The 22,476-nt window shown below is 40.6% G+C and overlaps 1 long non-coding RNA gene across 1 annotated transcript in view; it reads right to left on the bottom strand.

The window, feature by feature from the left end:
- The window catches only part of LOC128247809 (uncharacterized), a 21,856-nt gene extending 316 nt beyond the window's left edge, over positions 1–21,540 (bottom strand). The window contains exons 1-2 of the long non-coding RNA XR_008264119.2: positions 21,425–21,540; positions 1–4,663 (exon numbers count right to left, since the gene is read on the bottom strand). The exon at positions 1–4,663 is cut by the window's left edge and continues 316 nt beyond it. This is a non-coding gene — a long non-coding RNA (uncharacterized LOC128247809). The remainder of the gene's footprint in view (positions 4,664–21,424) is intronic.
- Positions 21,541–22,476: the final 936 nt, after the last annotated feature.

The raw sequence follows: 22,476 nt of genomic DNA, 5'->3' as shown, positions 1-22,476 counted from the left end.
TCATGATGGATATATTGGGCTTCGTATACTTGTACTCCAGTGTCACTTTGATGGCATGCATTGCTCTCTTACTCAATAATAATAATAATGATGATGTATCAGAACTACAAGAAATTCTTCACATGAGTACTGACTACATCCTAAGGAAAACACTGTCAATCTGACAGTACTTAATTCTCATTAAACTCTTTCAAATTTTACAAATTTAGCAGAATCTTAGTTCTCAGATTCTGGTCTCTTTTAACCTTACAATATACTGTTGCTAATCATAGATAACACCCATAATAAAATGTTCAACTTGCTGTTACTTGAGGTCTCTGGATAAGTTTGGAACAGCTTGTATAAAACAAAGCAATGACAGTAAATAGTACTACTTATAATAATAATAATACAAATAATTTTATTATATTTGAAAACAACAAAAACACTGAATTATGATTTAGCATATTTTAACATTCTGGGTTCAAATTCCGCCAAGGTTGACTTTACCTTTCATTCTATCAGGGTCGATAAATTAAGTACCAGTTGCATACTGGGGTTGATCTAATTTCAGGCCTTGTGCCTAGAGTAGAAAAGATTATATACATTTTCTGTTTTTTGAAATTTATATTTTATTTTTCATATTTACTGTTGCATCTAATGAAATACTCAAAAATGTATACAATACATTTTTTTCTGAATAATTCAAAGAATCAATCTGAATGTCGACTCAATAAAATTTATAATTTTATTACATGAAGAAAAAAAAATCGGCAGTTAAAACTATTTTTCATTTGATGAGAGGAAATTTCTAATATTTTGTGCGAAGGTTTTCATTGGATAAACCAAAAGCTATGTTCTGGAAACTCTACAAAAAAAGAGAGGAAAAAAAAACAAACAAACAAATGTTTGATATTCTCTGTTCATTTGGAATATGATGTATAAAGGTTGTTTTATTAACTGACATTGATTGTTTACATTGCACATATTGATAGAATAACTTTTTTGAGAAAGTAACTCTTTTTTCTGTTCTTTATTATTGTGGGCAAATAACACTGTGTAGCAAAATATTTATTTTTTTTTGCCTTTGGTCAGTAAGTGTTATTTTTTTATTTGCTTCTATCTAGAAATCAAGGGAAATGACTACTATTCCCTTCAAACTTTGCTTTTGTGACCTGGACATCAATGTTTTGAAACTGACCTATTTTCCATTACTCTTCAGACAGATTCAGCACTGAATTACTGAGGCAGAAATATCGTTATAGTAAATATTCTGCTCAATACCACAAATTTGTTTGTCAGTTGCTTGATCTTAACCACTTGACCATGTTCTTTAGAAACCAAACAGGGAATTGGTTGCATACACTTGGATCTGATATTTTCAAACTTCTACCTGTTTGGCTCTATGAAGAACAGTGTTTAGATAGTGTGAAAGTGGCTGTGATGAAGTGGGTACAACAGTGAGTACCTGAATTTTTTTTTGAAAGGATTAAAGAGTTGGGTTCGAGACGGTTCAAATGCATTTCTTATGATGGAGATGATGTTGAGTGTTAGCATTGTATACAGGAAGAGTTACTCTACTAAACTGTGCAATTTGAACAACCTTTGTCATTTTATGCCTACTTTTGTATTACTTTCAGTATAAATCTCACATGTCCCCTTCATTTGCTTTTGCTATATTGTTTTGTGCCAGCGACAGTCATGTGTTTCACTGGTACTTAATTTATTGACCCCGAAAAGATGAAATCCAAAGTTGACCTTGGTGGAATTTGAACTCAGAATGTATCAACAGCTGAAATACCACTAAGTATTTCGTCCAGCATGTTAATACAGCCAGCTCGCCGCCTCATAGATTTACTCATATTAAGGTACTAAATTGGCTATGTTGTAAGAGTGTTGGACAGAATGCCTCACCAAATATATTCTGACGCTTTGCTTTCTGAGTTCAGATCCTACTGAGGTCAACTTCATCTTTTTTTCTTTTGGGGTTGGAGAATGTTAGAAGGCTTGGAGGGATGCTTTACAAGATCTGCTCCAGCTGTTTGTGTTTTATCAGTAACACTTGCAATGACACTTGGGCTAGGCTGTATCACTCCTAGTTGGTGGCTTTTCCTTTGGATAAACATCGGTGGCATGGGGAGTGGAGATGTACATGCATGAGCAACTGTCAGTCTACCTCAGAAATATTGCTCAGGTTTGTGCGTACTTGTGCAGCTGTGTGGTCAGCCTTGACTGATGATGGCCTATCATACTTGTGTTAATGAGCAGGATAGGTGTATTTTCTTCTGAACAGAATATTATTCTATTAGGCCAATGAGGGAACCTCCACATGGTATGAACTTCTAGAAATTGCTGCCAAAACTCCCTTAAATCAAACAACCACCACCTTAAACAAGAAAGAACTAATTGGATAACATAGTCACAATAATATCATAAACTCTTTGTTCCCTATGGAGCATAGGCCATCAGCAACTTTTCCCCACTGTTCTCATCTCTGGGCTCTCCCTTGATTTTAAATTGTCATTGTAAAGTGGCAAGTTGGGATAACTGTTAGTTCACCAAACAAAATGCTTAGTGGCATTTTTTCTATCTTTATGTTATGAGTTCAAATTCTGCCAAGGTTGACTTTGCCTTTCATCCTTTCAGGGTCAATAAAATAAGTACCAGTAAAGCACTGGGCTTGATGTAGTCAACTTATCTCTTCCTCTGAACTTGCTGGCCTTGTGCCAAAATTTGAAACCAATATTAAATTGTCATCAATGTTTCTGTAATTCTGCTTTCTCCTAGGTAAGAATGTTGGCCCTACACAAATCCATTTTACTGCTGGGAAGAGGTGGTCCATATTAGTCTGACCTCTTGTCTTTTAATCCTTTAGTGTTTAAACTGACCATATCTAGCTCAAATGTTCCAGCTGTTTTATGTTCAAACTGGCATGATTCAGGCTTTTACACCTAATCTACAACATTATTTTAAAAGTAAACAAACACACCATTGAAATTTCAAAGCTATAAGATAATGCAGGATTAATTCAAAGCAATATGAAGAAATAAGTATTACATTCAACAGAGTAATCTGAATGCTAAAGGGTTAATCTGTCCACCATAGGAGGCTCTATGAGAGGCTTGTGCTCTACTGGCATAGTTCTCAGGTTCATTGAAGCATACAAGCCTCTTCAGCATAACAAAGACTGGATCTTGTGGTAAACAGTCATAGATACTCTTAAAGAGGCAAAATGGTCACGGTTGAAACAAATAGTCTTAAAGTTGTACTGGGTCTAAGCAACAATAATAATTTGTTGCAGGTAATACTTCTCTGATTATAAGATATATATTTTTTTATTTGATAGTTTAGAGACTTGAATGACCTAAAATCAAACATTTGAACTAGAGACACAGTTTAACTCTTTAGCAATTGTATTACTATGCCAAATGCTATGCTGCATATTCATTCACGTGCTTCTGAATTAATCATGCATTATCTGGTAGTTTTGAGATTTCTATGATTGTTTATGATTTGAATGACATTATCAGCTAGGTGTGAGAGGCCAGATCTGGTCAATTTGGACATAAAACTGCTAGAACATTTTGGGCCAGATATGGCCAGTTTGAATGCTGAAGCATTAATAAATTTGAGAATTGATGAGAGCCATTAGAAGTAGCACAGAACACCTTGTATTTTCTCCTGTGCTTTGCGTTCAAAACCTGTCATGATCAACTTTGCTTGTCATTCTTCCAGGGATTGATAGAATGAAGTACCAGTCTATTGGTTAGGTAATTTAGTAACTCAGAGTGGCCAGTGGCATGTATTTGAACAACAAAGATGTAGGATAGGGTAAGGGTAAGATCCCCTTTGATCATGAATGATCATTGGATTGCACCTAGAAAATTCCCCTCTGAGGCACAAGTCCGGGCAAGGTTGTTTATGGAAGACCAGCAGTTGCCCATACATATCAGCCTTCCCTCTCTATGCCACTGATGTTATCCATGTGCCTTAAATAATATACAAGATAAATTCTTGATTTACAATATTTACAAAATTACCCCTTTAGCATTTAAACTGGCAATATCCGGCCAAAATATTCTATTTACCCTATGTTCAAACTGGCTATATCTGACATCTCTCACCTACCCTAAGTGTGAGATGTCATTTTGAACATTAACATTTACATAATCGAAAACTCAAGGTTACAAGATAATGCAGGATGAATTCAAAACAGTGTGCATAAATAAGCATTATATTTGACGGAGTAGTCCGAATGCTACGGACTTAGCATTTGTTCTGAGTTCAAATCCTGATGAGGTCACTTTTGTCTTTCATCTTTTGGGGTTGATAAAATAAAATCAGTGGATTGGTGGAATAGTTTGAACATTGGAGAAAATACTTTGCCATATTCTGGGTCCTGTGATCAAATCTGATTATTGTTTCATCCTTTGGGAGTTAAAATAATAGTGCAAGAAAGTAGATTGGTAAAATTGTTAAGTTGCTTTCTTGTTTTTCTTCCAGCTTTTTGCGGTCTGTGTTCTTTGATAAACTCAATCCAATCCATTATCTGGTTTAATACCATCACTGGTCCTTGGATATCTTTTACCAAAGTTCACTTTGCTCCAAGTATTTGGGCCTGGTTTTCAGTTCAAGAACAACTTCCTCCTTACCTCTCACCAGTCTTGGAAGTCTTTCTCCTCTCCTGCCAAAATATAAAGAGTCATGTTCACTCCTCCTTTCTCTGATTAAAGAGTGTAAAAAAAAAAATAAAGGAAAAAAGAGAGAGTAAAAATTCATTCAGTTTTTCCACTTATGCAAATGTGAAATTGGATTGATACATAACAAAATAATCTTGACAGCTTTAAACAAAGTTTCTAGTCTCCCTTCCACCCCGTCAGTTAAATACGGAGTTGCTTCCCTTCTTCGTATAAATGTTGAATTTCTGTGACCGTGCGTTGAGAATATATCGAACTTTTCCGTTATCTTTCACTTGTTTCAGTCATTAGACTGTGGCCATGGTGGGACACCGCCTCTAGAAATTTTAATCAAACGAATCGACCCCGGATTTTTTTCTTTTTTTTTTTCAAATTTTTATTAACGATTTAGTCACTGGCCATCTGAAAGTAATGGGACTGGGACAGCTCTGATGTTCATTTTGAACAGCTGCATATCAACAACTGCAGGAAAATCCTAATCGGGTAATGAGTTCTCGAAGGAAAGAATGGTTGATAGATTGAAATATGAAGCACATTTACGGTGATGAGAAAAGCTTAGATGGATGTGTCATGTAGGCACGGGTGAAGAGGGTACATGTACAGTTCCGAGGTCATTGTAGTGGTGTAAGTACAAAAAGCAGTGAGTTTACGTCTCTGTGGGTTAGAGATTGAAGAGGGTTGGTAATTGACTTGTTGCCAAAGCATGTTTAATGATGAGCCAATGAGAGAGTACTTTTATGTGGTTGCATGACTTGCTAGAAATAGGAGCCATTAAAAGCAAAGATAAATAAAATGAAAATAAACGATCTAAAGTAAATAAGATACAATGAGAGAGAAATAAGTATAAAATCACATCTTTGTTTCGGGGTTTGAAAGTTTTCAAATCTCCAAACAAATTTTCCTATATTCTTTCCTGCGTGGAAATACACTTCTCTCTCTCCACACACACACACACACACACACACACATATATACTAGCAAACACACCCGTCCTTTGGACGGTTTAAGTTGCTTTGGTGGTATTTTTTCACTTCGTTCCAGGTGCCACCTGAGATCAGCGAGCCGTTTGCTCATTGGTATCTCCCACGAAGTAAATTTGAAGGAATCGGTGTTCAGCGTTGTTGATAGGAAGAATAGAAGCTATCCGATGATAGGTTTGGCCCTGAATTTTGAAAGTTGGCATATAGGAGTCCTAATGAATGGTTTTATGACGGAAACTTGTCATCTGGAAGGCAGAGTTATAAGCGCGAATTTTCTGTATAAATTGCTGCGAATCAGGGTATTAACCAAGGAGTGAAGAAAGGAAAGGCTGAAGAGTGTTTTGCAGGTCAGGCAAGCGAACCTTTCCGTTTGAGTAGCGTAGGCCACTGGATTCTCCAACCCACTTGAGGACCTTGCAAAATGGACATATTACAGACATATCCCCTGTAACAGTCTCTCGATGAGTGGCGTAATCCTCGACAGGATCATAGTTGAGCGCCTTTGATGCTCATCGTCTACTCGATGGCTTCCAATAGCCATGAGCAAGAACCTTCCAATGAGCTTTAGACTGAAGTCTCATCATCCGATGGTTATCGTCATCTGCCAACCTCGCGGCAGAAGTGGATTCAGCATTGCGTGCTCGACAGATAGCACTCTTTTGTGGGGTTTCTGCAGTCATTGCGTCAGCAACACGCACTCGATAGGTTTTACGCTGCTCTGGAGTTGTTGCATCACTAGCAGCGGCAGCTGTTTTCAACAGTCTACAAGACCTCCGGTCCTCAGTTTCCGTAGCCTGCCAGGCTGCTGCCTTGCCACTGCAGAAGACTTTCTGCCAATGCGTGTTCTCTTTTTAGGTGGCATGCTTGTATTATCTGGAAAAGGAAAATGGGTTTTAGTGTACACAAGTGATTATCGATTCTATTATAAGCTAACAAAAGCCCCTTTATTCTGTCTTCTCACATAGCCTGCGCATAAAGCAACTGTAATGTATGCGTGCGAGTAGATGTAATCGCCTTACCTCGGTTTTCCTTTCGTCGACTGCGAGTCTGTCTTGTGGTATCCGATCCTTGAAGCTTGCCCCGACCCAAAGAACACTAGGAATAGCAGCTGCTTCTCCCAAACCTAGACCGTCGCTTAGCAGGTCCTCTCCTGACCACAACCCAATTCGAAAAGGGCACGAATCCCGATCGAGGCTCCCTCTGCCCTTCTTCCTCTTCCGGTCAGCTCCCCAGTCACTGGCGTCATACCACACGCCACCCTGATCTTAAAGATTACGTTCACCCCTACTCCAATTCGAAGTCCGCCATCCAACCGGGCGGGCGCCTTACACGTCGAGATCTTCTCAAGCCAGGTGCCTCATTTCCATTGCGCTCTTCATCCGACGAAGTGGCTATCCTGCGCAGGTCCAGCACGTGACGCGGCATTCCACCCACAAATACATTGTTTCTGGAATTGACCGCTGTCACTGTTCCCTGCCCCATTGTGATGTGCAGCGTGCCTTCGGTGGCTTGACCCAAACTTCCTCCCCTACTTTCACGCCGGCGGGTCCCTTCTCTTCCTCGCAGAACTCCGGCGTCTTACTGGGATGCCTCCATTCATACTTGAACACTGCTCTGTGCGCCACCGACTCTTCCGCTTGTCCGGATCGGGGAGACATGTTATACCAGTAGGCCGCTTCCAGGGGCGAAATGTGCCCCCCTTTCAGCCATGGCCTTGATCGTCCGATGGTGCCTCTTAACGATTCCGTTGCCGCTTGGCCTATACGCCGCCCCGTTGTCCATTAGCAGTTCTTCCACGGGACCCCTCTCCAAGAATATCCCGTTCAAAATGCGGGCAATCTCATCAGCAATGCCTGTCCTCAGCTCTCTCCAAATGACCAGCCGGCCCGGCCCGCAGTCGACCATGCTGAGATACATTCCCTGACGGTAGTGCGTCACATCCACAGCTAGTCTCCTCCAGTTGCGCTCTACTGAGAGGTTCCCTTGCTCATGCCCACCCGGGGCGGGGTCAATGTACTGGCATCTGTCACAGTCCCCAACCACTTTCTTGACGCTTCTAGTGACGTCAGCATCAATCATCTTCGCTAGATACAGGGTCCTATCCACCCGCAAGTGGTGCACAGCATGTAGCTTCTTCAGTTCGGAATCACCCAACCGACGCGCTGCCGCTATCCCTTTCTTTGCTTCCTCCGGTTCCTCCAGCCACGCCCTTTTCACCCTGGTCAGTGCGTCCGCCCTGTTTCTCTCCGAAGGTATGAAAACCACATTCAGCTTCAATCCGAACTTGGCGATCAGCTCTCCTAGAACTCCTAGGCGGCATTTCACCAATATCTCCGCGGCACCTTTCGTCCGGACTCTCTTCTCGCTGGTAATCACTGTTCCTACCCAGCCGACCACGGTGGCCGAATCCGTCCGGATCTCGATCGAGCGCAGCCCCCTCTCAAGGCCAAGTTCACCCCTTTCAGCACCGTGTCTAGTTCGGCGACATTGATGTGATTGAAGTCGTCCGCTTTCCGTAGCCAGGCCGCATCCTCCACCTCAGCACCTTCGATCTCCAACACAACCCCTATCGCTATACTACTAGCATCACACCAAACCGTCCCGCACTCCGTCTTGGGCACATACCAGTTTCCCCTGATCGGGTCTTCTAGGATTTCCCGCATCATCGCCACCGTCGCCTCTCCCACCTTGTCACCCCAACTCTCCCCCTCTGCTCGTCTCTTGGTGTAACTGTACGCAGTGCGCAGCCATCCAGCGATCGGGTAGTGTCCAATCAACTTCCCACAAACCGAGAACAACTCTCTCCTGCTGACGCTGAAACTCAGCTCTGGGATCTCTCGAGTAGATGTAATCGCCTTGCCTCAGTTTTCCTGTCGTCGACTGCGAGTCTGTCTTGTGGTATCCGATCCTTGAAGCTTGCCCCAACCCGAAGAACACTAGGAATAGCAGCTGCTTCTCCCAAACCTAAACCGTCGTTTAGCACGTCCTCTCCTGACCACGACCCCATTCGAAAAGGGCACGAATCCCGATCGAGGCTCCCTCTGCCCTTCTTCCTCTTCCGGTCAACTCGCCCTTCCGGTCAACTCGCCAGTCACTGACGTCATACCACAGTAACAACGAATGCCGCATTAAGTGAAATGGTATGGAGCTTTCTGAAAGAAACGTAAAGCTTTCGCTAGTGGAAGCAAAACTCTTATTTAAAGATTGATTCTTTGGGACAAATCATATGCGATTGTTTAAAAAACGCTAGAACCTCAATATTAAAACGTATTTGAAATAATGGACAACAGTCGGGATATCATAATGGATGGGTAAATAAGCATCCTAAAAGTGAAACCTTTATTTACCTACCAATGCGTTGTATTAACAAATAGAAGAGAGAAAATGGAATACCACCTTTCAAGTAACTCAGAATAGGTAAAGATAATCTTGTCAAAATCTAATGCAGCTTAAATACGAAGATTAAGATTGTTTGGTATTGGATATTCATCGCGTACAGTGTTCCTAGTCAATTTAATCACGGTCAAAAATATTCTCTAATGCCAATATACGGCGATATAGATTAAAAAAGTATGGAAGACCCTACATACAAAAAAACCACGCCCATTTACGCGGGAGTTCTGGGCAAAATGTTATAGTGCATGACCATCCTTGGGACATAACTAATGTGTATGTAAAGTTTGAAGAAAATCGGTTGAGAATTGTGGAAATGTATCCGTTAGTCATTATACACAAATGCTGCGATTTATATATACTAGACACACACACACACACACACACACACACTATATATATATATATATATATATATATATATATATATATATATATATATCAGGCATGTGCCGTGAGTAATTACTCAGGGTAGGTAGTTGGTGATCCTTATATAGTAAAAAACACAAAAAATAACCGAAACACAGGCGCGCGACTGAGTTGAAGGCAGATTTACTTCTGCCTTTATAGCACATAAAGAAAACGCTGTTGTAGGAGTGTGCGCAGCACGTTTACTACAGCAGTACTATGCGTAGCTTTAATACTGAGATTGAAAGGCAGGGGCGAATTATGCCTACCTAATCTACAAAAAAATAAAATATTTTGCATTTTATCCATAATAATCAGAGTAGCCTTCATAATTTTAGTGAATTAGGTGCATATTTTGCCATAAAAGGAAAACGTTACAATCGCTCAATTTTATTCAGGGCAGGAACTGTCTACCTTGCCTACCCAGGCGGCACGTCCCTGATACACACACACACACACACACACACACACACACACACACACACACACACACACACACACACATGATAGAAGTAAATAGACACCTTTACAATCTTATGAATTAACACCTGTACATCTTTGTTAGACATTCAATACTTCATTTCATTTTACTATTTATATTATATATTCCATATTCTATATCCCACATTAATTTTATAAGAATATAAATAAAACATTAAAAAAAACCCAGACAAAGTTGGAACTCTTTTAAATAATATATTCCTCTATACATTATCATACAAACCCCTTTTTTAATTTATATATATATATGTATGTATATATATATATATATATATATATATATATATATATATATATATATATATATCGTCGGTAGAACATAAATCCGAAAAAGAAGCACACTCCAAGTTATAGAACAGTATGTAATATAAAAGTTAAATATACCTACACCATTTAATGAGCTGTACACTCGAATGCTACTAGAAAATTGATGGACGTAATAAGGCGAATGAGATGGAAAGCCTTCTACCACGATCTAGCCACAACATTCCCGGAGAGCAACAACTATGGAATAAAATCTCGGAAATACTCACCCAAGATCAAGGGCATCGAGCCCTTCGAAGCAGACTTACTGGGCATCATTCCCAAGTTAAAATTCCGTAAGTCTTCTTGCTCCTTCCAACCTAGGCTCCGTGCCAACATTAGATTGCTAAAAAACTGGAATAGGTCCCTAATCTTCTCAGATAAGACTAAAAACATCCTTAATTACGATAGGCTGCTAGAAAACAGCATTACACAAAATTATAGGTGCCCTTCCCCATACACATACAACAACAACAGTGAAGCCAAACAATTAGCCAGCGACCTAGATATAGCTGATAAGGTAGACATCTTAGCTAAAAGGAATGCCTTTATTACCATCAAAGATCATAAACCGAACCTTGCCTGAAACCCTAAATGCCGCCCGATTAATCGGGCCAAATTCGAGATCGGTTTAGTGAGCAAGTATATATTGAAAAACATCAATAACGACATTTTGGAAAACCACCATCCTTTCCTTATGGCGTTGCACCAACGAGGTGATTGCATGGTTTAATACCAACAAGGGGAGAGGTAGGGCAAGGTTCACCTAGTTTGACATAGTCGATTTCTACCCGTCTATATCAAAAGGGTTACTGGTCAAGGCAGTTCCCTTTGCTAGGGACTTCACTGACGCTAGCGACAGGGATATAGACGTTATTATGCACACCAGAAAAACAGTGCTGTTCAATAAAAGGTTCGACCTGGGTTAATCAATCCGACCCCACGTGCTCCTTTGACGAAACGATGATGTATGCGACCTCATCGAGTTGTATATCCTCGATACTCTTAAGAATAAGTTTCCCTCTGTACTCTTTGGTCTCTACTGAGATGACGCCCTGGCCATCTCTCGAGGGGCAAACGGGCACAGCCTAGACAGGTTTAGGAAAGATCTAATTAGCACACTTGGCTCCATGGGATTGAAAATCACCATCGAGACCAACCTCACCACCGCAGACTTCTTAAACGTCACGCTCGACTTGGGCTCCGGTATATGCAGGCCCTACCACAAGCCAAATGAGAGGCTAACGTACATCAACAGAGCCTTCTGTCACCCACCCATTGTGTTAAAAAACCTGGTGAAGGGTGTTAGCAAGAGGATCACGAACCTTTCCTCTAGCCAAAATACCCTTGATGCAGCAGCCCCCTACTATAACGAGGCTGTAGCTGCTAGCGGATTTAGGAACCGCATCTCCTACATGCTGGGCCTAACATCCGTAGAAGAAAGCGCCGCAGAAATATCATTTGGTATACCCCAACACTTCTCTCTTAATGTAAAAAAGTTTGTTGGTAGGATATTCTTTAAACTAATAGATAAACATTTCACAAGTTCGCATAGGTACGTACGGAGGCATTTTCAACAGGCACAACCTTCTTTTTTTCTGTTGAGAGCTTATATGCCCTGTTATTAGACTATTTTCCTTAGTCAGTGCACGGTGATCGCCATAAGCTTTAAGATTATATAAAAATACCATCTATCTATCTATCTATCTATCTATCTATCTATCTATCTATCTATCTATCTATCTATCTATCTATCTATCTATCTATCTATAAGCAACACTAATAATAAATAAAAAAACATAAAAATAAACAAGCTTTTGACGGTTTTATAGATATTTCAAAATTATGATGCTATGATGCTAGGTGTTTCCGTTATTTTGTCCAACCCCTGTATATATATGTGTGTGTGTATAATTAAGGGATAAAACCATTAAAACTAATGAATTTTATCAGTGGCTAGCATATATAAAAAGAACTTAGGTAAAATACATATACAAAGATATATAATTGTATAGGGTACAATTATACTTAAGGGCACAGAAGCTACCATGCCTATATGTCATCAAACTAATCCAGACATTGATCAATCCAAAACTATCTGAATTATTTTATGAATTTTTAGTCAGTCTGCTTTCCCACTTTCAACCTGTGTATATATGTGGAGTGAATATATACAGTGGTTTGACGTATTTGGCGTCTATTTTCAGCATATAGACATAGTAGCTTCTGTGTCCTTAAGTGTAATTGTAGCCAATACAATTCTCTCTCTAGCCAGGCTCAATGTGAATAAGTGTGGTGTTGTTAAACTGGGAAACTAATTATGTAGGAAGGGGGATAGATGAGGAAAATATGTGTTTGTAGAGTGTAGATTGATAGAAATTTATGGAAAGGAGATTTATGCAGATATTTTATTATTGCATAGGCTTCAGTCAAACGTGGAAATTTTCTGTAAAATGTTCAGCCACTTACGCAATAAATCAACCTGTAGGCAATTCATTTGATCGAACAAGTGAATACGCGTCATTGAAAATCAGAGATTCATTTTTTAATACTTATTTTTCAATAAAGGCAACCATACCAAATTAATGCCAGCGCAAAACTTATTGACTGGATTTTCAGTAAGCTTTGTATGTGCTTCTCTGATTTTTATAACTTTCCACTGTTGTTCTTTAACATGGAAATTCGACTTAATAGCATTGTATGAAAGATACAAAGAAATTTGACTTGATATTTAGTTTTGATTTAAGAATGTCTGGGATTCTTATATGATGGATTGGTTATTTGTTATCGAGGAATTTAGTTTTGAGGACTCTCATGTCTTCTGTGTAAGTCAATTGTACACGATGAAGTTTCGACAATTCTCTTTTTTTTTTAACTGTAGATTGTGAGGCAGTTGAGAGGCAATTTTAAAGTCCAGTGACATTTGGTTTTTACCACATAGGTATTCTGACTTCTGCTTCTGTTCTTTTTGTAAGTATATTAAGGATTGGCAACTGGTGGTGTATTTTCGTTTCCAGAGTAAACTGATATTGTAGTGAGTTCATGTTATCTCTAAGGATAAGGACATTCTTTTCGTGTCATCCATGATCTTCAATGCCGTAGATTTTAGTGCTAAATTTCGAATAACTCCAATATATCTATGATATACAGAGTATACAGAGGAATTATGAACATTCTTTAGCAGGCCATAAATAGAAAATGATTTTATGTAAAGTTACGCAGCTTGCGCCAAATGTTAACATTCTCATTTATCTTCCAGAGATATCGTCAGTAACAACATAGCACCTTCTAATTTGACACAGGAAATGAAAAGGCACGTTGTGTTCATGGCTCTAGCCATCAACCATAACCCTCAGAAACCACCATTTTTAAATGTGGCAGTGTCCTTCGTATTTAGAGCCAGGAACAAGCTGGAGGTCTGTGGTGGGATATCATCCATGACCAAGTGTAAGAAACATTGTCAGTGGCCAGATGTCATCAGGACAGCTGCGTTCATCCACCTAGTACTCGACATCATCATCAGCTACCATAATGATTTTATGAGGGCCATCATCGAGCAGCTCAAGGTTTATGAGATCATTGTTAAACGCCAGAAACAAGTCCTATGGATCCGATGACACGGCAGTTCATGTCCGGCAAGAACCGAGAGAACAATGTAATCATGTGGTCTTAAAATCATGAGACACTCCGGCTCTCTTGATTCGAATCTGTTGGACTACTGGATCTGGGGTGCTGCAAATGGGAGAGGTGGCGGCTGGCATCTCTACAGTGCCTAGGGCTTGTTGGAAATTGCTGTCGTGGATTGGTTAGGAGTCACCTAATCATGGCATGCAATCTCTTCCGTGGCGGAATCGGGGCCATTGTTGTGGCTAAAGGTATTTGTTGAATTGCGCCTTTCTTCGATGTATTTAGGTGAACATGCATATCCCGCTTTTTATCTGGGTGTATATTGTTTTATTTTTGGTGCCTTAGTTGTTCTTTTTTGCGTTTGGTTTTGTTGTCGGTTGCCTGGGGCATTCTGTATATTAGCATTACCATTACCTTCCTGCTTGCCTTTGTAAATACATCAGCAACAGCGACAGCAGCAGCAGCAGCAGCAACAGAAGTATCAGCAGCAGCAACAGCAGTAGCAACAGCAGTAGCAACAGCAGCAGGTGTATATTTCTCTTTCCCAGAAGAAATCAATGATATTTATTTTTATTGTAAACAACATCTGTTCACGTCTAGTTTTGCCGAGAACCTTATTGTAATTGATAAACGCGAAAAAGAAAAAGAAAATACCTCCATGTTTCTGTTTAATCATTATCATTGTGTAACAGATGTCAATTAACCGTTTCCATACCTATTGATCACAACGTACAACGTTACAACATTACAGAGGGGATAACACTTCTAAAACATTTGTTTGAAATACAATAAGCGGGATTAAATCTCATCTGAATTTTGATATTTCACTAAATTAAATCGTATTCCTATTAAGATCATGATTAATATATAAGTGTCATATAATCAAATATTTCTCATAGGCGGCGGTGGCAGGTGAGTAGGGAGGAGTTGCGATGACTGAAAAAGAGGAAGGCAAATTACTCTGTTTAATAAAAATGGTTTTGAATTTTGTAAATTTGTCTAACACAATCACGAAGAAAGAAGAATTTACATGGATACAAACTTTATTCTGTTTTGTCCTTTATAAAGCAGAAAACATTTCACTTATATATGTTTCATGCTTTTAAGATACACTAAATTGGTAGATTTATATATAGCATACCATGTATCTCCAAACAATCTTGCAGGCTCAGTTCATACGTTAGATGTATTTAAAAACCAGAACGGTGGACTATGAGAAAACATGAAAGAAAAAAAAAACGAAGTAAAAAAACCTATATTGGAACTGTAAATCATGACTAAATTTTACCTATACGGTTTATATTGCGCCCAGCTGCTCACATTAATGTTATGCTATACCATTTGGCATTTCGCTGAATCACTCATAAATATATATGGCAAATATGTATATTGACAGAGAGAATTAGCTGTTCCATGGACTCAATGGAGACACACTATTGACAGTTTCCATTAGGATGAAACTGTACAGTCCAGTGTCCTAGCTTTGCTTCGCTCTTGGGGCAGTTATCTACCATGTCAGTATATATAAATGTGATTTTACGCAGCTATAAGTGGTTTTACTCTTATTTTTAGTGATATATGTGCTTGTAGCACATACAGTGACAATTAGTGCCGACAAAATTTTATCTATACAGTTTATATTGCACTCAGCTGCTCACACCCATCCATCCATCTTAACGAAGGTAGCTATACGCAATATAAAACCAAACAGGAAAAGTTCAGTTGTCACTAATTATGACTGACGGTACACGATAGCACCTACATTGCTAGAAATAAGGGTTGAAAAAACTTAGCCACAAGGAAGCACAGTTCCATCCACCAACAGGGGAAGTAACCACCCCATAGCTATATTTATATACGTGTGTGTGTGTGTGTGTGTGTGTGTGTGTGTGCGCGCGCGAAGGCGTGTGGCTTAGTGCTTAGGGTGTTGCGCTCATGACCGCAGCAAGATCGTAGTTTCTATTTCCAGACCAGCGGTGCGCTGTGGTCTTGAGAAAAAAACTTTAATTTACATTGCTCTAGTCAACTCGGCTGTAAATGAGTAACCCTGCCAGTGGGGTGGCATCATTCGAAAGACACGATGATTCGAAAAAACGCATTGTGGCTTTAGATGGGTTGTAGGCCGTTATTGAGCCATCTAATAAGACACCCAAAAAGGCTGTAATTTGACTGGCAGTAATCCCGGACGGAAAACACGTACGAGCAAGGTTGTCTTAAAACACTTTTATTTATGACCACACGTACACGTCCAAAGGAATGACAAACAATGGTTGGTGTGTAAGGGCCATGGTCTTCTGTGCTTTGCTCCTATTTGCTAGCGGGCCTGAGGCCTATGGTAGAGCCAGTCAAATTGCGTCCTCACAGCTTGCGTGTCCATGCAGAAAAGAACAAGAGATGAGGTCACGTATCTGAACCTCAATATTGTGTGGCGCCCTCTCTCTGTATAGCCAGCTTGTTTACTCCAGTCAAGGAGGTAATACGCCTACAGAGGGCCCCCTCGTAGACCGGAAAACGGTCGATTAATAATAGTGTAGGCGGAGTGTACTAGGAGGGCACAGAAGAATGAACCATGGCAAACAGTTGTATGAACAATTGAAAAAATACAATACAAGGAAAAACATTCACCAAAGAAAGGTGTGCAATCAAGTAGAACAAGGCATATATATACAAAGATACAAAAGAAAGAAATGTGAATGCAGTGTCTCTAGCGACATAAGTCTATTCTCCGGAACAGTCACTGGCAAGGCAAAATTAAGAAATGTAAATAGTCTGAGACAATTTCTTCGGCCAATGAACCGATCTGCCAGAACGTGTCCTGTAAGGTGAAGAATGTTTTTGTGTACTTGTTGTTTTGGTGAGAGGAGGTGGTTTTTGTGGGGGTAGGGATGGCAGTGTTTGTGGAATGATGGGTGTGTCGGCAAGCGTCCTCACAGCTTGCGTGTCCATGCAGAAAAGAAGAAGAGATGAGGTCACGTATCTGAACTTCAATGTTGTGTGGCGCCCTCTCACTGTATAGCTAGCTTGTTTACCCCTGTCAAGTGGGGTAATACGCCTACATGGCCAACAGTGTATAACATCCGATAGTCTGGTCAATACAGGGATCGATGCTAGAGTGGCCTAAACAATTTTAGTGATCGTTAAACATTCTCGTATCTTCCATCTTCTGTCTTTCTCATAACCCAAATACCGAACGAACACTGTCAAAGTGAATGTTCTTTATATATGACCGTGGAATCGCACCTAGAAAGTTCCTCTCCGCGGAACAAGTCCGGGCAAGGTTGTTTATGGAAGACTTGCAGTCACCCATGCATACCAGCCTCCTTTCTCCACACCACCAATGTTATTCAAGAGAGAGGCAAAAGCCAATAAAGCTTGACACCACTGACATTGCAACTCATTTCTACAGCAGATGGAACTGGAACAACGTGGGATCTTTTTGGTTTGACGGGCAACACTTGTTTTCTTAACGAAACACTTTCAAACTTGGGACACTTGTAGAATGTGTCATATAAAACAACTTTTTCTCTTAGCCTTCTTAAAAAAAATTGTACATCGCAAGTTATTTCATGTTAAAGTTGTCGTATTTCTATAATTTCAACCAATCACTGACATCTATTCAGCTGAATACAGTTAGTGCTGTTTTGTAAACAATAATTTTTTTGCCGGTGTCAAGTGTTATTCCCTGTTTAATTATATCATTATTCCCTAGTAAGGGTTTAGGGTTAGGGTTCGGGTTTTAGAGTTAGGGTTAGGGTAAGGATTATGGTTAAGGTTATGAGTGAGGTTATGGCAAAAATAATCATAACCCTAACCGTAATCCTAAAACTAACCCTAACTCTAAAACCCGAACCCTAACCCTAAAACCCTAAAGCTAAAACCAGTACAAACGCACGAACGATGTCATAAATAACAGTGACAAACGAAATATATACCGCTGATAGTTGTTGTTGACAACGGGTAGTTGTTGTTGATAAACAACGGCACTAATTTTATTCAAGGGAAAAGATCCCATGACACCGTTGTTTATATTTCATAGCAGTAATTGTTTTCACCTCAATAGACGTCAGTGATTGGTTGAAATTACCGAAATACGACAATTTTTTTATATGAAATAACTTCGAATACAAAATTTTTTATCTGTTCTATAACACAAAATATACAAGTATTCGAAGTTTGAAAGTGTTTCGGTACCAAAAACACTACATAAAACATAAATGAAAAATGTTGCCCGTCAAACCAAAAATATCCACAACGTGAAATAAAGTGACTTGCTCAAGAGCACAACACCAGCCTGGTCCGGGAATCAAACTCATTACCTCACGATTGTGAGCCCGACGCTCTAACCACTGAGCCACACACACACACACACATTCTTTTATTTGTTTCAGTCATTTTGACTGTGGCCATGCTTTTAGTTGAATAAATCAACCCTTGGACTTATTTTTTGCCGATCCGTTAAGTTACAGAGACATAAAGACACCGACATCAGTTGTCAAGCAATGGTGTGTGTGTGGGGGGAACAAACATAGACACAAGCACGCAAATACACACACACACACACACACACACACACACACAGACACACACACACACACACACACACACAAACACACATACACACACGTATATATATATATATATATATATATATATATATATACGACGGTGTCGGACAGGATTCATGACGGATGAACTGTAGGCAGGAACTTCGCTGTGGGCTAGCTAGGAAGTTGGTCAGCAGCGAAAGGGACTTCCAGTGAGAGAAGAACAACAAAAGAATGTCAGCAGTGAGTGTTAAATGAATCTGAATGAACTAAACAGAAATAACTGGCGATTTAAGCCCCGATGTACGTAAAGTAATAGGCATAACTACAGATTTCTGTCTCCCCGCCCCGACTTTAGATGATCATTATCAGAAAAATGGATATTTTTTAAATGAAATCTTATACGAATATGTGTTATATCATGTAGATTCCGAATATACAAAAGTTTTTGGGGAAAGTGTTTTAGGAGGGGGTGGAGAATTTCGGCAAAATTCACTGGCGTCCAATTCAATTCGTCTTAACTTTCAAGAAAATGGATATTTTTTAATGAAATTCAATACAAATATACCTCGGACTATGTAGAATCCGAGAACATAGGAATTTTGGGGGAAAACAATTGGGGGTTATTATTGAGGACCGTTCCCCAATCGAGAGTGTTTCGGAACAAGTCGTCCATATTTGTTTCATTTTCTCCGTTTTGTGCGTTTGTGCATCCGTAAATTTCTATTGAAGCAATGGGCAATGAAGGCAAATGAAGCCCTCACCAGAAAACTCGTTATGCTAAAAAACCTTTTGTAAATGTATTCTCGTCTTTACTGGTTTGTTTGCGTATAGCTTAACAAAGCTATAACTGGTGACCCCGACGATAGAACAACAGCTCTCGCTATCGAAACAAACATGGCAAGCAACAAAACAACACTGAGGCTACCATAATTCTGGCTTAAGAAGGCTGAACTATGGTTCGCGCAGGCGGAAGCCCAATTGAATGTAAACAGCGTAACGACCGACCAAAACAAATACTCGTACGTTGTGGCGGCACTAGATGGAAATATGGCAACGAGGGTGCTGGACATTTTAACCCAACCCCCACCAACGTACAAATACGCCATATTGAAAAACAGGCTAGTGGATAAATTCCGACGCAGTGAACGAGAAGCGGCAGCCAAGATACTGGAGGAGGAATTAAGCGATTCTAAGCCTTCGGAACTGATGGACAAGATGTTGGCATTAGTCCCCTCGGTGAGTCACCTTCCTTTTTGTTTAGGGAAATATTTCTCCGCAAGCTGCCACCCCAGGTCCAGGCCCTCATAACTCAGATTTAAATCAATGACCTGTGGCAATTAGCGAAGTCAGATGACAAACAGTTTTTATTCAGTGGTGTTATGGTCAACGCCATAGGGTCAGCCCCGGACAGGGTAAGGTTAAGCGAGATGACCTGTGCTTCTACCACGCAAAGTTCGGGAAAAAGACTACGAAGTGCAAACCTTGTAGTTTCGGGACCCCTTCACCAATGACCAAGGGAAACTCCAGGGCCGGCTGCCATTGAACGCCGTGGTGGCCGGTAGACATGATCCAATGCTCCTCTATGTCCGCGATCGAAGCTCCGGACGCAGGTCCTAATCGACGCAGGAGCAGAAGTCAGCGTGACCCCGGCATCGGCAAGGGACCTCCGTCATGGAAAGAGGAGCCAACCTTTAACAGCTGCCAACGGGTCCACAATCGAAGCATTCCGTCGTCGCACACTTTCTCTCTACACCGGCTCCCCAAAATACACATGGGCATTCACCATCGCCGATCTCCATCAGCCCATAATCGGTGCAGACTTCCTTCAAGCACACTTACTACTAATTAATTTGTGGGGAAGAGGACTCCTCGACAACAACACATACGCTTCCGTGTCTCTCGCAACATCTGCACATGCCCCCCCCCCCCCGCATGGCAACCGTCACGCAGATCAAGATTATGACAGACAGGAACTTCGCTGCGGGCTAGCTAGAAAGTTGGTCAGCAGCAACAGGGACTTCCGGTGGGAGAAGAACAACAAAAGAATGTTAGCAGTGAGTGTTAAATGAATCTGAATGAACCAAACAGAAATAACTGGCAACTTGAGCCCCGATGTACGTAAAGTAATAAACCTTTGATAAATGTATTCTCGTCTTCACTACTTTGTTTGCGTATAGCTCAACAAAGCTATAACGGGCTTTTTTCAGTTTCCGTCTACTGAATCCATTCACAGGGCTTTGGTCGGCCCAAGGTTATAGTAGAAGACACTGATCCAAGGTGAGACTGAATCCGGAACCATGTGGTTGGGAAGCAAGCTTTTCACCATGCAGCCACGACTGAGCCTCTGTGTGTGTGTGTGTATGTGTGTGTGTGTGTGTGTGTGTGTGTGTGTGTGAGAATACATTTACAACGTATACGTAAAGTCCTGGTGGAATTCCAAAATTATTTCTATTCAATATCTGTCTGAAATGTGAAGTGTTTCAATTACATCAATAATTTTGAAATCCCACCATGACATTACGGATACTCTGTATATTCACACACACACACACACACACACACACACACACACACACACACACAGAGAAACACACACACAGAGAAACACACACACAGAGAAACACACACACAAACACAAGTACACACGTACACACACACACGCGCGCGCGCACAAACACATATATACATATATACAACAGGTATCTGTACGGCTTCTGGGAACCAAGTTCCATTCACGAGACATTGGTCAGCTCGAAGCTACGGTAGAAAGCCTTCAGCTAAAGATGTACGCAGTAGGCTGGAACTCGTAATTCCTGTGTTGCGAATTTCACACCCAAGCCAATTAACCACTGTATTAATTACGCCAATTTGTTATGAATCTGGAATGTGACAGAAATACCCCCAAAATAAAGCGGTTGTATTTTTTTTTTTGTTAATCAACTTCAATTTTAAAGTAGACTAAAAAATGAATGAATCAGTCATTACTTACACATGTCTCATATTTTGTTTTTTGTTTAAGAAAAATCGTTATCCTATCGGACCATGTTTTCATTGTCAATAAAACACAACCTACATTATCGTCTGTGCACAGCTGTCATCTGTTAGTGTAGTATTGCACAATGCAGGAAGGTAAGTAAATGTGTATAAGCTTTCCTAATAAAGGCATATATATATATATATATATATATATATATATATATATATATATATATATATATTCAGTAGTGGGCATAGCTAACCAAAAAGTTAGCTTCGCTAACCCGCTAACTAAAAAGTTAGCTTCGCAAACGCTAAACCGCTAACCCGATTCCTGGCAAGGGTGGGGCGTTGGTCATTTAGACCAATCCAAGGCCTTTGATACGGTAGACCATCGGTATCTGGCGGCAGTCCTCGAGTTGGCTGGTTTGGGCCGACGTTCTGCGGCTGGATCAACGCTTTATATAGCAACATCTAGTCGGTAGTTCGAGTGAACGGTTTCTTTTCGGCGCCATTCAATATCGAACGCTCGGTTCGTCAAGGTTGTCCACTCTCGTCTTTGCTGTATGTATTGGCTCTCTGCGAAGACTGGAGGCGACGAGTGGAGACCCGCAAGATTTAGGGTATGGAAAGTCAGTCACAGCGAATGCGGACGATGTAACTGTCATCGTATCCAGGGACCAGGACCGACAGAAGGTAGGTGAGGCCCTAAAGGATTACGAAGCGGTGGCAGGAGCAAGAATTAACCGGGATAAGTCGGTCGACTTGCAGATCGGCACCTGGAGAGGCAAGCTGATGCCGTCCAACAGCGTCGTCGGACGCTGGACAGACGATCCGGTGAAAATGCTTGGGGTCTGGTTGGTCCGGACCTCCAGATAGAGAAGAATTGGAGTGAGGTTACGAGTAGGGTGGCGTCCAAAACCCAGACCTTGTCTGGGCGGAGGCTATCCTTGAAAGGGAGGGTGGAAGGGGAAAATGGGTTTATCGCATCTGTCATTACCTACCGCCTAGCCGTCGTGCCGTGCCCCGATTTGTGATTAAACAAGTTGGAAGGCATGCTTTTTC

Source organism: Octopus bimaculoides, chromosome 5, assembly GCF_046866305.1.
Source record: "Octopus bimaculoides isolate indiv1 chromosome 5, ASM4686630v1, whole genome shotgun sequence".
NCBI classification, from domain to species: Eukaryota; Metazoa; Mollusca; class Cephalopoda; order Octopoda; family Octopodidae; genus Octopus; species Octopus bimaculoides.
Note: the sequence above shows the minus strand (reverse complement) of the source record. Positions and strands in the feature narration are given on the sequence as shown.